General features: G+C 39.1%; 1 long non-coding RNA gene across 2 annotated transcripts in view; it reads right to left on the bottom strand.

The window, feature by feature from the left end:
• The window catches only part of LOC137860356 (uncharacterized), a 35674-nt gene that overhangs the window by 1476 nt on the left and 21741 nt on the right, over positions 1-12457 (bottom strand). For both annotated transcript variants that reach the window (XR_011098855.1, XR_011098856.1), the window contains 3 exons: positions 10368-10502; positions 2034-2192; positions 1765-1934 (listed from right to left, as the gene is read on the bottom strand). This is a non-coding gene — a long non-coding RNA (uncharacterized lncRNA). The remainder of the gene's footprint in view (positions 1-1764; positions 1935-2033; positions 2193-10367; positions 10503-12457) is intronic.

Below are 12457 nucleotides of genomic sequence, written 5' to 3'. Positions count from 1 at the left end.
CTAATCTTCACTAATTTTTGTGATTAATTTTAACAGAGGAAACCTTAACAGAGAGCATTTTGCAGAGCAATATTTTTCTAATTTTTCTTTTGTGCAGCATCTGCTGTTGCTGTGCTGTCATCTTCGTTATGTTTTTCATTGTCTATGTGCCATAATGTAATTAGTTAGTTCAACATCATCTGTGCTATTAGATGAGATGTTTCTATGGTAAGTTAACATAGTTCTGTGTAATTGGTAGATTTCAGCAGTAGGCATGAATGTATCCATCAACTTTAGGTCGATTTGAGTCCGCAAGATTTAAATTCACTTGGCATACATTATCCTCAAAGACTGTTAATTTTGGCTGAATGGATAAAAAACACAATGCAGAAGAAAATCTGGCTGCTTATATTGTGGTACTGTTGGAGTCAGGGAAAGGAAAGCATAAAATTGCTGGCATAGTAGTTGCAATCTGAATGTCTGGAAAATGTTACAGCCTGTGATCCAAATCATTCTTAAACCTAGACACGCCCGGGAGATAGCAGGTAGTCCAGAATTTACCAGGGTTATCTCTCCATTCATGAAAGGAGACTTGCTTCTCCCCCTAACTACGGCATTCCTATGGGACCTCAACTGTCTTTTCCTGTTCTCGTTAGAGAGAAACATTGAGGCTGCTGCTTTGTCTTGAGATCTTCCACGTCGCACTTTGCTAGCCTTTGTGTCTCACAAGCTACACCTTTTGAAAAAACAATTAGACTTAAAGCCTCTTACCCCAGCCTCTTTGGAAACAGTAAGGAAAAATCAACAGCCATTTCTTACTTGAAAGTAATACATCCTTATATTAGCAGAAGATCTTCCATTTTAGGGTCTTAAACATTTAAAAATGTGACTAGATTAAGTCAGATACCCAACGATGCGGGAGAGTATGCACCCTAGCAGAAGCTGGAAGGAATCCTGGATGGCTTTACTCTCAGCATTCTCTTCCAAACAGTAGACTGGACTGTTTGCCCCAAAGAGAAAGATAACTCACTCTTAGAAATATATGTATCAATTTTGACTTGCTTATAAATACTTTATTTAGTAAAGTGAGTAACTTTATTTACAGGAACCCAGTACCATGGAAGATAATTAGTAAGCATGATTCACTTAGGTAAGGGCTTGCAAGACCCTTTTATCATCGCTGTATCCGTAACTTAGGACAGGAGCCAAATAATATAAATGTCAGTAACTATAGATATATATTTATATTAACAATGAAGTCCACTTTAGGAAGAGCTAAGGCTATATTTGTAATGACCTCATACAGCAAAAATTACGTTCACTAATCTGTCCTGTGTACATCCCCATTGGACGAATTGATATATTGCCATGAGCCATCAGTAGCAGGAAGGCCTGAAACTGAGTTTAAGTCAGAGACATCAGAGTTTGAACTTACATGTACTTTATGTTTTAAGTTAAAAGTCTTCAGATGCCACTAGACCATGCATATAATAAGTTCACCATATAAAACAATCTTACAGTTGGAAATGCTGTGTGAATTTTGAAAGAGGGCTTTAAACTCCACAGTCTAATAAAACAAGGCACTCTTTAAGCAAATCAGTTACATTATTCTGATATTCTTAAGGGTATACTGGCAATTGAATTTTGTGATTGCATATCTGTAAAGTGTTATTTTGTCACCAATATAAACATGAATATTTTTAGGTTCAGATACTGCCATCTTTAACAAGAAAAAATTCCTTAATTTTGCAAATACTTAAAAATATAAAATCATATGGAACTTACCCTCCAGAGTAAAAGAATATTTTCTTCACAGATGCTTTTACAGAGCTTGTATTAACGTGTTGCCACTATTCGCTAGTCACCATAATAAATGTTCAGATTAGAGGATGGGACAGCACAGTTTGGTGCTGTTTGAAAACAGCAGATAGAAGTAGCAACTGAACTGCTTTAAACTTAGGGAACAAAAAAGAAGAATTGGATAGGAATTAAAAAACAAAACAAAACAACCAAACAAAAACCCCAGCTAACTCAATTGACCAAAATGCTCTTACCTAATGCAGAGGTACACTTTTATAATGCCATCATTTATGCTTCTGAACATACGTCATGTCTTATAATAATATGTTTTTGTTAAATCACCACCACATCTTTTCAATCAGAATTCACTTCAAAAAATTCTGCAGAGAAAGTCAGCTTGTCTTCTTTCCTGTCTGAGATAAGAAATCATCAAAACATATTAAATGTTTTCTACTCATAGCTGACTATTTATTTTCTTGTAACCATTTTTAAAATTTCATTTGTCAAAGGAACATTTTTTTTAACAATGTCGCTGTGCTTGGGTATGGTTTCTGAAAGCAGTCCTATGCAGAATTTAGTAAAAACAATGCTCTGGAATAATTCATTACAATGAAAAATGGAAACTTAATTCTAGCCTTTATTAATTATTTAATTAAAGTAAGTTTAAATTTGCAGAAGAAAGTAGTTTTATGCCCAAGTGAATAAACAGCATGTTTAATGTTTTTGATGGTGTTATCCGCACATAATACTTTAATAATTGCATTGAAATACTTTTTAAAGACGTGTCCAGTAGCAAATCCTATGTCATTAGAGTATCTGCCACCAGGAAATGAGTTACTTACTATGAGAGGAGTATGTCTGATATCCTTGTGAAGTTCCCATAACCTCTGAATGAGGCTGTAATTTAGAGAAGGTATCCACGACTGATTTATTTTCCATGTATTTTGCACCTACCCACAGAGCAGATGCTTGGGCTTCACTGAAATAATGGAGGAGCATTTACTTGAACCATTTTCTCCGTATGTCTTCAGGGGAAGTCTACAACCTAGAGTTTCAAAGGATTTTGGTGAATGATATATGATCGATGGGAAGGAGTAATTTCAGCTAATACGTCTGGATGTTTGTGATGATTGTTTCTGATAGAAATTTTGACATTAGCCATTGTTTCAAAGAGCTGAGAGAAAGTAAGATATGGAGTGAGAACTGAAAGGCACACATTAAAGGGATCTCCTCTTGAAGTTGTCTTTTTAATTTAAGGGCTAGCAGCACAGTATGAGAAAATGGAGGGTTACAAAAATAAAGAGGAAGAGCAGCCTGGTGACTTGTGTCTGGCAGAAATGCCTCTATCACATTTGATTTGAAATTTACATAGATGCCAGTAGTTATGACACAACTGTCACTCTAAGTTCACTTAACTGGACATGAAACAATAATGACAAACAATCAGAATGACAGTTCTTCTATTCTGCAGTTAGGTTCTTCATATCTCAATTTTGCAACATTCCTTCTGTTCGCTCCGCCAGACAAACGCGCTTCTGTTATTATGATTTCTCTGTTTGACTCAGTGCAGCCTTGCTTTCAGGAAGAGTTGTACAAGTTTCTAAGCTTTCTATTCAGCTTTTTTTGTCATACCATTTATCAAAGCAAGGGTTTCTCAGTAACAATTTTTAACTCTTTAATAGTTCTTTTGCTGATGTAATCCATTACTTAAAAACATTTTCTTGCATAAGACTGTTACATTATTTTTCATACAAAAATATAGCCCTCTACTTTTCTTAAGTTGTTTTTCAGAACTGGAGTGACTACTGAACTCCATGACCATAACTCTTTTTATCATTCTACTATAATTCAGTAGCTTTTGCTGTCTTATAAACAATCTTACAATTAAGAGCTAATGTTAATGGAATAGATTGTTGTCATAGGATAATGGTTTCCTGCTGCTAGATAAATGCTGTGACAATGCTAGGACATTTATTGAAAGTAATAGTGAAGACAAAGCTAAGAGATTTATTTTTAAAGCAGGTGTCAGAGATCCAGTGACACCATTCTGTAACAATTGTTTTATTTCTATTTTACTAAAAGACTGATGAAGACGGAAGCGTTTTGCCTGATGTATGCAAGTGCAGCAAAGTGACGGTGGCTCATTTCACTGTTACTGAATAAGCTGCGTTGCACTTGGCTCAGGAAGAGATTTATTGTGTGACTCACCCAATCAGAAAGCAGCTTATCCATTAACTACAGCTTTAAAATATGTTGTATTTCTATGAACAAGATGGGTTTTGATGCTTTCTTTTGCAGAAGCAGTTAGGCATATCTCAGAGGAGGAGGGAAAATACCCTGCAGTGCCTGTTGCCCTGGTCCACCCAGAAGCTCCTCTGTCCTCCACGCCACAGGCTGAGGAGGTCAAACCTGTCCATAGCATGTTCCCCTTCTTCACAAACCAATGGTTCCTTGTCTCCCTTCTGCAGTACAGGGTGTTGCCTCAGCATCAGCAGAGCAGAAATGGCAGCATTGTTCTCACCAGCATTGCTGAGCAGGGCATGGAGAGGGGAGTTCTTGACTAGTTTATTGTTTCCTCTGTCTTTGAGTTCACAGGATCTCAAGTTAAGAAAAATAAGCCCTCTTCCTTTTCCATGACTCTTAAAACTGCTCACCCCTGCACACTCCAACAGAGAACTGTGAAAAGCAAAGCTTGTAAAGTGTCCTAGGCTCTCTATCTGCTCTTGTGGAATTGCAATAAAACACGTTGATTACCCCAAATATCTAGTTCCTACAGAAAGGGAGCAGACTGCCAGAGGTGCATAAAGTCCATTCAATTCGACAAGCTTTCTCCGGACAGGTACGCCCCAATTGCCTGGCTCAGGCCTCAACATATTTTTTGCCTGTTCTTTTGATCTGTACAGCACCTATTCCAAGTGGCAGTATTGTAGCTGTGATAGTTTAAAGATATCCCAAAAATAATAAAAAAACGATTCCTTCCCACGAGCTCTGATCATTCCAAAACATCTTTAAAGTTCTGCTGTAAAAAAGCATAATGACTTTATATGACCATAATGTCCCTGCTAGGATTTCCTTAAGAAACAAACTAATTTTATTAGTAAGACCCAAAGACCTTGATATCAAACCAGCAATTCATGGTTCCAGGGACTTACTCTGTAGCTGCTCGCAGCAGAGCTCTGCATTAACTTCTAAGGCCAGAGCTTGAAAGCAGTAAACAACTTTAACCTTCACTTGACCCCAGACATCTAACAAATAGGAGTTCAGTAAATGCATGAATTTCACTTTAACCCATGTGCAGGCACTCTAAGAACTTATTCACTCTTCATCTTCTGAGTTTTAAGAAAATTTTTCTTCCAATAAATGGGCATGTGTTACAGTACCAGAGCCAAAGAACCACCAGATGATGATGGTCCTCTGCTGAGCCCAGCTCTTCATGAAATGCAAGCACTGAAGGCATCATAGAGAAAAGCAGAAATGGGAGAGAGACCTGTAAACCAGACAGGATGAATCCTGGCAACTCTTGAGGTCCATGAGATCATCTGAAGAGCACATGGGCTGCAGAGCTCCAGCAAATACATACTCTTCCAACTAGATCCCTGTGGCTGCAGTGCATTAGACTTGGTCTTCTACCTTCCAGTATCAGCCTCCTATCTGAAGTCTAGGATTCACAGGGAAGTTATAGGGGATGGAGAATTTCCACATCTTTAAAACATTGGAGTAACTTAAGTGCCTCCAAGGATGTGAATGAAAGTACTGTAAAGTCCTATTATTTTATCCAAATATTTGGTATATCTATTTAAAGTCACAACTCTGGAATCACGCTCTTTATACAAGTCTGCTTTCAATTTTTTTTAGTGGGAATTTTTAGTTTTCCTGGTTAGGTAAAAACATTAACTCTTACAGATCAACCAGAAACAAATAAAAATATTTTCTTCCCATTTGCTATTTTATTTAAAAGTTCACTCTTCAATTGACATAATAAATGGCGAGGAGTTGTGATTTCTGCATTTTTTGGGATTGCAGCAGAGTAAGCAGATGTCTTCTTACCACATATAGAATGTGCTCAAAGAATCCTCCTCGATTCAAGGAATTACTACACCAATAGGGTACACCAAGCTGATAGGCTTCTCCGTATCTCCATATCATACAGGACTGCACACAATCAATCACTATTTAACTTCCATACCACATATTGCCCCCACAGAGGGACAGAATTCCCCATGTCAGGTATCCTATTTTAAACCAAATCCCCAGCCTCTTGCAGCTCTTTTGACTAAGGCTATGCATATCCTGGCTGGATCTGGCCCAGATGCTTTATTTCTACTGCATGAGATGATTAATTATGTGGTTTCTTTCTGTTTGTCTGATAGACGCTGAGGTAAGAGAGTGATGGTTGCTTAGAGCACTATTATTAAAAAGCTGCTTTTGATAGCCCTGAACAGGCTCGAGTTGTGTGCTACAACTAATCATAAAGCTGCTTACTTGGAAATGTAATGCTTGTTAATACTATACTGTACTTTTATAAGTAAACTCATTTTTGATTGGCTAGCATTTAAGTATAATCAGTAATTAAGGGTCAGCCATCCAGTAAACTCATTAGTTTACACCAATTACATTTGGTATAGTAACTAATGATTCCAAGGATCAAGCCATTTATTTCTAAGCTTTCAAAGTATAATTATTGTGTAAATCAGATAGAGTGTAAATCTTTTCCATACGTTTTGGTTGGTAATTGAGAAATAAAATGGTTTCCAAATGTATTCTCTGTCCAGTTTTTGTTCTGCAGTAGATCTCTCGGGGGACTCTTTAAAGTATATGGAAAAGGTGATGTCAACAGAAGTGTACGCTGGGCAAACTGAGACAGGATTAATTAATAGAGATGAAAGAGAAAAGCCAGCCCCTTGCAAATCATGGTCCAGGCCTCAACTTGGACATCACACCTTAAATGACAGTTTACAATCCTGAGCGTGAGTCACACGGATTGACAAGTATTCAAAACAGAAGAGAATTAAAAATCCTTTATGTTTAATGTATAAAGGCTTTTCCAATATGCAGTCTTTAAGATGGTGTAATCTCTGGAGCATTTTGCTTTGAAGTTTAATATGTAGTTCCTCACATCCACATAACATTTTCAACACGTTAAACAAATTAGTCTCTGGTTACAGAAGTTTTTAGACGTTTACAAGTTGCCATTTAACTAAATTTAATATGTGCCAGCGAAGTTGCTCATGCACTTGTTCATTTAGAAAAATGCACTTTTGGAATGATTAATAAATAAACCAGCCTTTCCTATCCCTTCAACTTTGGTGTTTATTTGAAAGCAATCTACTTTAAAAAGACATTAATATCCCTAGAATTATTATTAGAATAATTGCTTTTACTCTTCTTGGAACACACATTTTTTCTCATTTCCCTTCAGCAAAGACAGCTTTCGACTCAGATATAAACTTCCTATTATTATTCTCCACTCCCCACCCCAAAAATGAAGAATAGGAATTATATACTTTTCACTAAGGAATAATTAATTTGTCTCGAGTATTAGAACAGAGAATTGTAGAATGACTTTGAATGGTAGTCTCTAAGGAGTAGCATTGTTTGTTCTCTTCGGTCTTTAATGAGCTTTAGTAAATGGCCAGGAAAAATTACCTTCTTTCTGTAATATGAGAGAAGCGAAGAATGAAGGAAGCTATAGAATCGCTAGGAGAAAAGGCAGCAGCCAAACACACACACACAGCCCCAGTACCACATCACTTCCAATGGCTAGTGTTTTCCTTTGGAATTGAGCACTAGCGATCCAGTTTTTCCATTACAGTTAAAACATATAACATCCCTAATATTTTTGTAGGAGAGAAAATTCCTGGATGTCTCCCACACACTGACAGTGCCTGGCTTGTGTTGGGGGACAACTGCCTATAGCTGAACTCTGGAAATCATTCTGGCTTCCTCTGCTTTGGCATTGATTTTGTCTTTTAATACTCTTTAGTCTATTTTTGCTGTATTTCCACCTTTAAAAGCAATTTCCCTTATAGTGCCCCGGTCTGCTGCCCTGTCTTTTAGCAGACTTCTTTTCCTTCCACCTCATTTTCATTGTCACTCCTGTCCAGAACGGCAACTGAGGCAGCAGCAGCAGGTGCTTGTGTCAGCTAAGGATACAGACCTGTCACCATGGATAACGGGGGATGTCCAGAACCAACTTTTTCTTCCCTCCCTTCCAGCCTCCACATATTTCCTCACAACACATTCCCACAATTGGACCTACAGAAGCCAAGTGAGACCAGCGCAAGCTAAAAAGACCTGCTGGAAGTGGGGCTCTCTCCAATCCATCTCCTCGGAGCTGTTCCAGTTTGTATGGAATAATTAAATATTAACTGGATTGCCATGTGTGCTTGCTGTCAAAGCATTACTGAGGGCAAGAAACCTGGGTCCTGTTCCCCCCTTCCAGTGAACATTTCCATGTTTTGTATGAAGCGTTTCTTGGGGCAGGGCCTGACACTCCCACTATGTGGCTGACAAGTCTAGCACAAGCTTCCCACTGAAGGAAGGAGTCAGGACACAGTCCTTGCAGAACAGCTGATAATCCCTTGGGTAGAGTGCTAAATCAGGGGGTCAAGAGATTGAAGCCCAAATCGCCCTGGGCAGAGCTGAATACAAGCTTCCTGGATCTCAGATAATTGCGCCAGCCAGTAGGCTGGACCACAAAAGCATGTTAGAGGAAGAAGGGCACGGGAGCACAGAGGTGAGACGTGCAGAAGGCAGCAGCACTATCTGTCATTGTTCTGTGGGAAAGACCTGGCATGGGTGTCCCGTTCCTAGAAAGAGGCAGAGCAAGTGTGGTAAGCAGGTAAAGTAACGCACAGCATTGCAACACCTTCGTCTGATCATGGCTGCAGATCATGGGAGGTGTTCTCATGGCAGACATCAGATTGCTGGCTGGGGCTCAGGGTCATGAGCTACGTGAAGAGAGATGACGAGCCTGGAGAGAGCTGCCTGGACCCATCCCAGACAGTTAGGGAAAAGATAAAAGTAAAAAGCTGCTGCCAAAGTAAAAAATCATTTCCCTCTATCATGGGCCCTCTTCAGTGCAATTGTTAGAGAAGAATAAATGGAGAAAGATGTTTGAAAGAGAGATAGGAGACAGAGAGGACAGGACTAGTAAGTGAGGCAGAAACACTGGAAAGAAGACAAAGAGGAAGAAACATAAGAAAGCAACAGGAGGACTGGATGAACAAAAGGGAAAAGGGAAAAAGCCATGGCAGACCAAATCACTTCTCCTCACATTGCCTCAGTCTTCTGGCAATAAAATGTTAACAGTAGGACAATCATGGAGCATTTCAGTGACTTTGAAGTCCGTAAATATTTAGGAGGCATTTAAGTGTCCCGTTGATCAGGACTGTGTTAGAAAGAAAACAATAGAACTTCAGAGACTGTTCTGACAAATCTGAAGCACTGCTGTCAGGAGGTAACAAAGGAACAGGACTTAGGTGTTTAATTTCTTGTGTCTAACCAAGTATTAAAATCCACACCCAAACTACTTACGCTTTTTAATAGTAGAAAAGATTGTGCCTATTTCAGACCAGCAAGAGCACATAGTTTAAAGCATGCAGCCGCTCTTTCTTCAGAAACAACCTACTGTGACTCCTATAATTTATTCCTCCCAAGATTCATTTGAACATCTGCAGTATCATTATTTGAGTTTGTTATACTATTAGCTTTAAAATTTTATAAGCCGTACAGTAGGATAGGAGACAAGTTGAAAAGTTAAGGAGGGTTAATTTAGAAGTTTTAAAGCAAAGCTATTTTTGAGTTATACAAGTGCAAAAAAGCATCTGAATCCAAACCTCCATGGTTACATTTAAATAACTCAGAAACTGCTGAAAGGATTTTCTTCAAACTTCACTCAAGACAAATCCCTCTGGGCTAAGACCAAGCATGAGAATTTAACTCAAAAGGTGATTGTTGTCTGAAGGGTTTTCTTTTTCCTTTTTTTTTCCCCTCCTTCTGCTTATTTTGTTTTCAGTGTTCTAAAAAAATAATAGCACTGAAAAATAAGGGCCTGGAGTGTAACTGTTTCATATCCATTTTATCATTAAAATAAGAAAAATGCTGTTCGTAAACTACCTTTTTATTAAAACCAGACCCCCTGCTCTGCCTCTAGCCATTACCAGCAGCCTTAGTACCCACCTCTAGCAGGCATTTGCTGTAACTGGGTGGCTCAACAGAGAAGCACGGAGCTATACTCCCAGCTCCATCTGCAGCTTCTTTGCATGCCTCAGCAGTTCGGCGCAGCTCTAATACTACCCTAAATGGACAACTGAGGATTCCCCTTAGCAGGAAGTCTTTGGAGAGCTGAGAACCAGCAGCTCTGCAGCACTCCTTCCTTTACTTCCCATCCTCAGTTCAAGGGAGGTGAAGCACACTCTATACCTGCAGGCTGACCTAAACTAGGTTTTAATTTCTCACCAGTACACGATTTGGAAAGCAGAAAGGTAGCTTGAAGTCATGCTTTTCTCAGCTCACTGACTGCGGACTCCATGCATCTGGCAATCTCATTCATTTTTCCTCCTTACAGTCGAGACCAGGAGACTTACCTCCTAGTCCTGTAGCTGCAGGAACTCCTCTAAAGGAAGAATCTGAACCATGAAGATGGAAACTTCTGTTTTACTTCTCAAAGTCTTTGAGGTCCTCTTTAAAAGCAACATCATGGGTCCTGGTAGCATGGTTGTCTCGATTAAAAAATAAATAAATACATAAATAAAAGCAGCAGCAGAAGAAGAGCAAGAACAAGACCAAGAGAGGTTTTTTTTTGTTTGTTTGTTTGTTTTCTGTTCAACTCTCTCCCACATTTTGTTTTGTTTTCTACAGATTGTCCCAGGGCAAACAAGAGCGTTTCCCACCCCTTTCCTTTCCTCCTATCCAGCCTTGTTTCTGATTCTGGCATCACCTCCCACAGTTACTCACTCATTTGTTTGTTTGTTTTTCCATTTGCAACTTTTGCCCCCTCCAAAGAGCTGGCTTGCCAGTGAAATTACAGTAACTTATTTCATTTCAAATGCATTCAGAAAGGCATTTGAATTGTTCCTTTTCATTTAGAGCAACATCTAAATTTGGAACTTGTAAAAAACTGATGGGGAAGATTTGGAATATGTTTGCTAGAATAATTCATTACATTTAACCCAAGCAACTCAGATATATGTGGAAACAGCTTCCCTTGTCTATCCTTCACATCCATGACCTGGACTAAAAGCTACTTTGGGCAATGTCCAACTCATTGTTTGTGGCCCTAACACAATGCGGCTTGCAAGCTGCAGCAGTACTGTAATACCTAGGGATTTGTTTCAGGAGACCCTGATTTGGGAAACAAAAAACATGTTTCCTGATGACTGCTGACACTGAACGGTGGGAAGTATAGCTGAAATGGGCACAGAGAGGAGCATCAGGAAGCTGAAGTCTCGGGCTCAGTTCTTATTTGTTCTCATTTTGGGGAAGTCTACTCCAGCAAAACAGCCTTGAAGTTAGTAACAAGACATGGCAGCTTACAGAGGGGTGAGCAGCTTCTGGAAGCTCCCTGCTGTACATACTACTGCAGCAGGCAAAGCCTGGCAAAACTTGAACAAACGGAGAAAGTTTTAAAAATAGAATCATAATATTTAAATAATCAAGAAGCTTTTCCATTCATAAATGTCCCATCTGCTCTCCACTACCAAACTTCTGGGGTATCATTTTTCAGTCAGCACATGGCACTCAGCACTTTAAGCTGTCTGCTACTATCTCATTCATACAGCTTTTTCATTGTGGGTCAATATTATCTGACTAGGTTCAGATTAAATCTTAATACACTGTTCACCTGGAAAACACCGACTCCAAGCATATTGAAAAGCTGCAAATATAAACAGTGCAGTTTCCATGGATGATGACATATTAAAATGTATCCCAGAAGCAAAACTAGCAGGAAAAAGAAGAATGTGAAGTTATGGTCACGAAAGAGAATGTCCTTCATTTTCAGTTGATTTTATGTTAGAGGACAAATGAATGTGACAAAGAGAGGAGACGTCTGTCTGTCCCCTTACTCCTGGATCTGTGTCAAAGAAGATTTTGCATCAGTTGTGATAAATTTAGGCAGAGACATAGCAGATCCAAATGTTGTACAGGAAGATGTGAAATGAGGAAGAGTTCAGTGCAGTTCAAGGATGGCAGGGTATAATGAAGGCAAATGGAAAGCAAGAGCTGAAACAGAAAGAGCTGAGCTGAAGGAACCTGATATGAAGACACTAGTTTAATTAATAAAGACAGGCAGGCCAAGCTGAACAGAGAAGACTCATTTAAGATGTCAAAATACATCTTTAGTTGTGGCCACTAAGGTAAAAATAAAGGCTATATATGTAGAAAAAACATGAAAGTTCAGGCGTACAAGACTGGGTTCAAGGATGGGAGTGGTGAGAAAATCTGAGGCCACAGAGAAGCTCTTTTGGGAAGTGACAGCTCTTTCTATAGTGTTTGTTGCTGCCTTCCAGGTACCCAACATACTGTTCCATTGGTGAGAGGGATCACAAAGTGCCTCCTAATCTCTTTCAAGCTAAGTCAGCCAGATTCGTTTCACCTGGTGATGAACATGGATATGAGCTAACCAGGCTGGCTTTACTTGTAGTGCATTAGGGAATGCTTGCTTGGCCTCCTCTGA

Source organism: Anas acuta, chromosome 8 (assembly GCF_963932015.1).
Source record: "Anas acuta chromosome 8, bAnaAcu1.1, whole genome shotgun sequence".
Classification (NCBI taxonomy): Eukaryota; Metazoa; Chordata; class Aves; order Anseriformes; family Anatidae; genus Anas; species Anas acuta.
The sequence above is the reverse complement of the archived record's forward strand: the minus strand, read 5'-3'. Positions and strand labels throughout refer to the sequence as shown.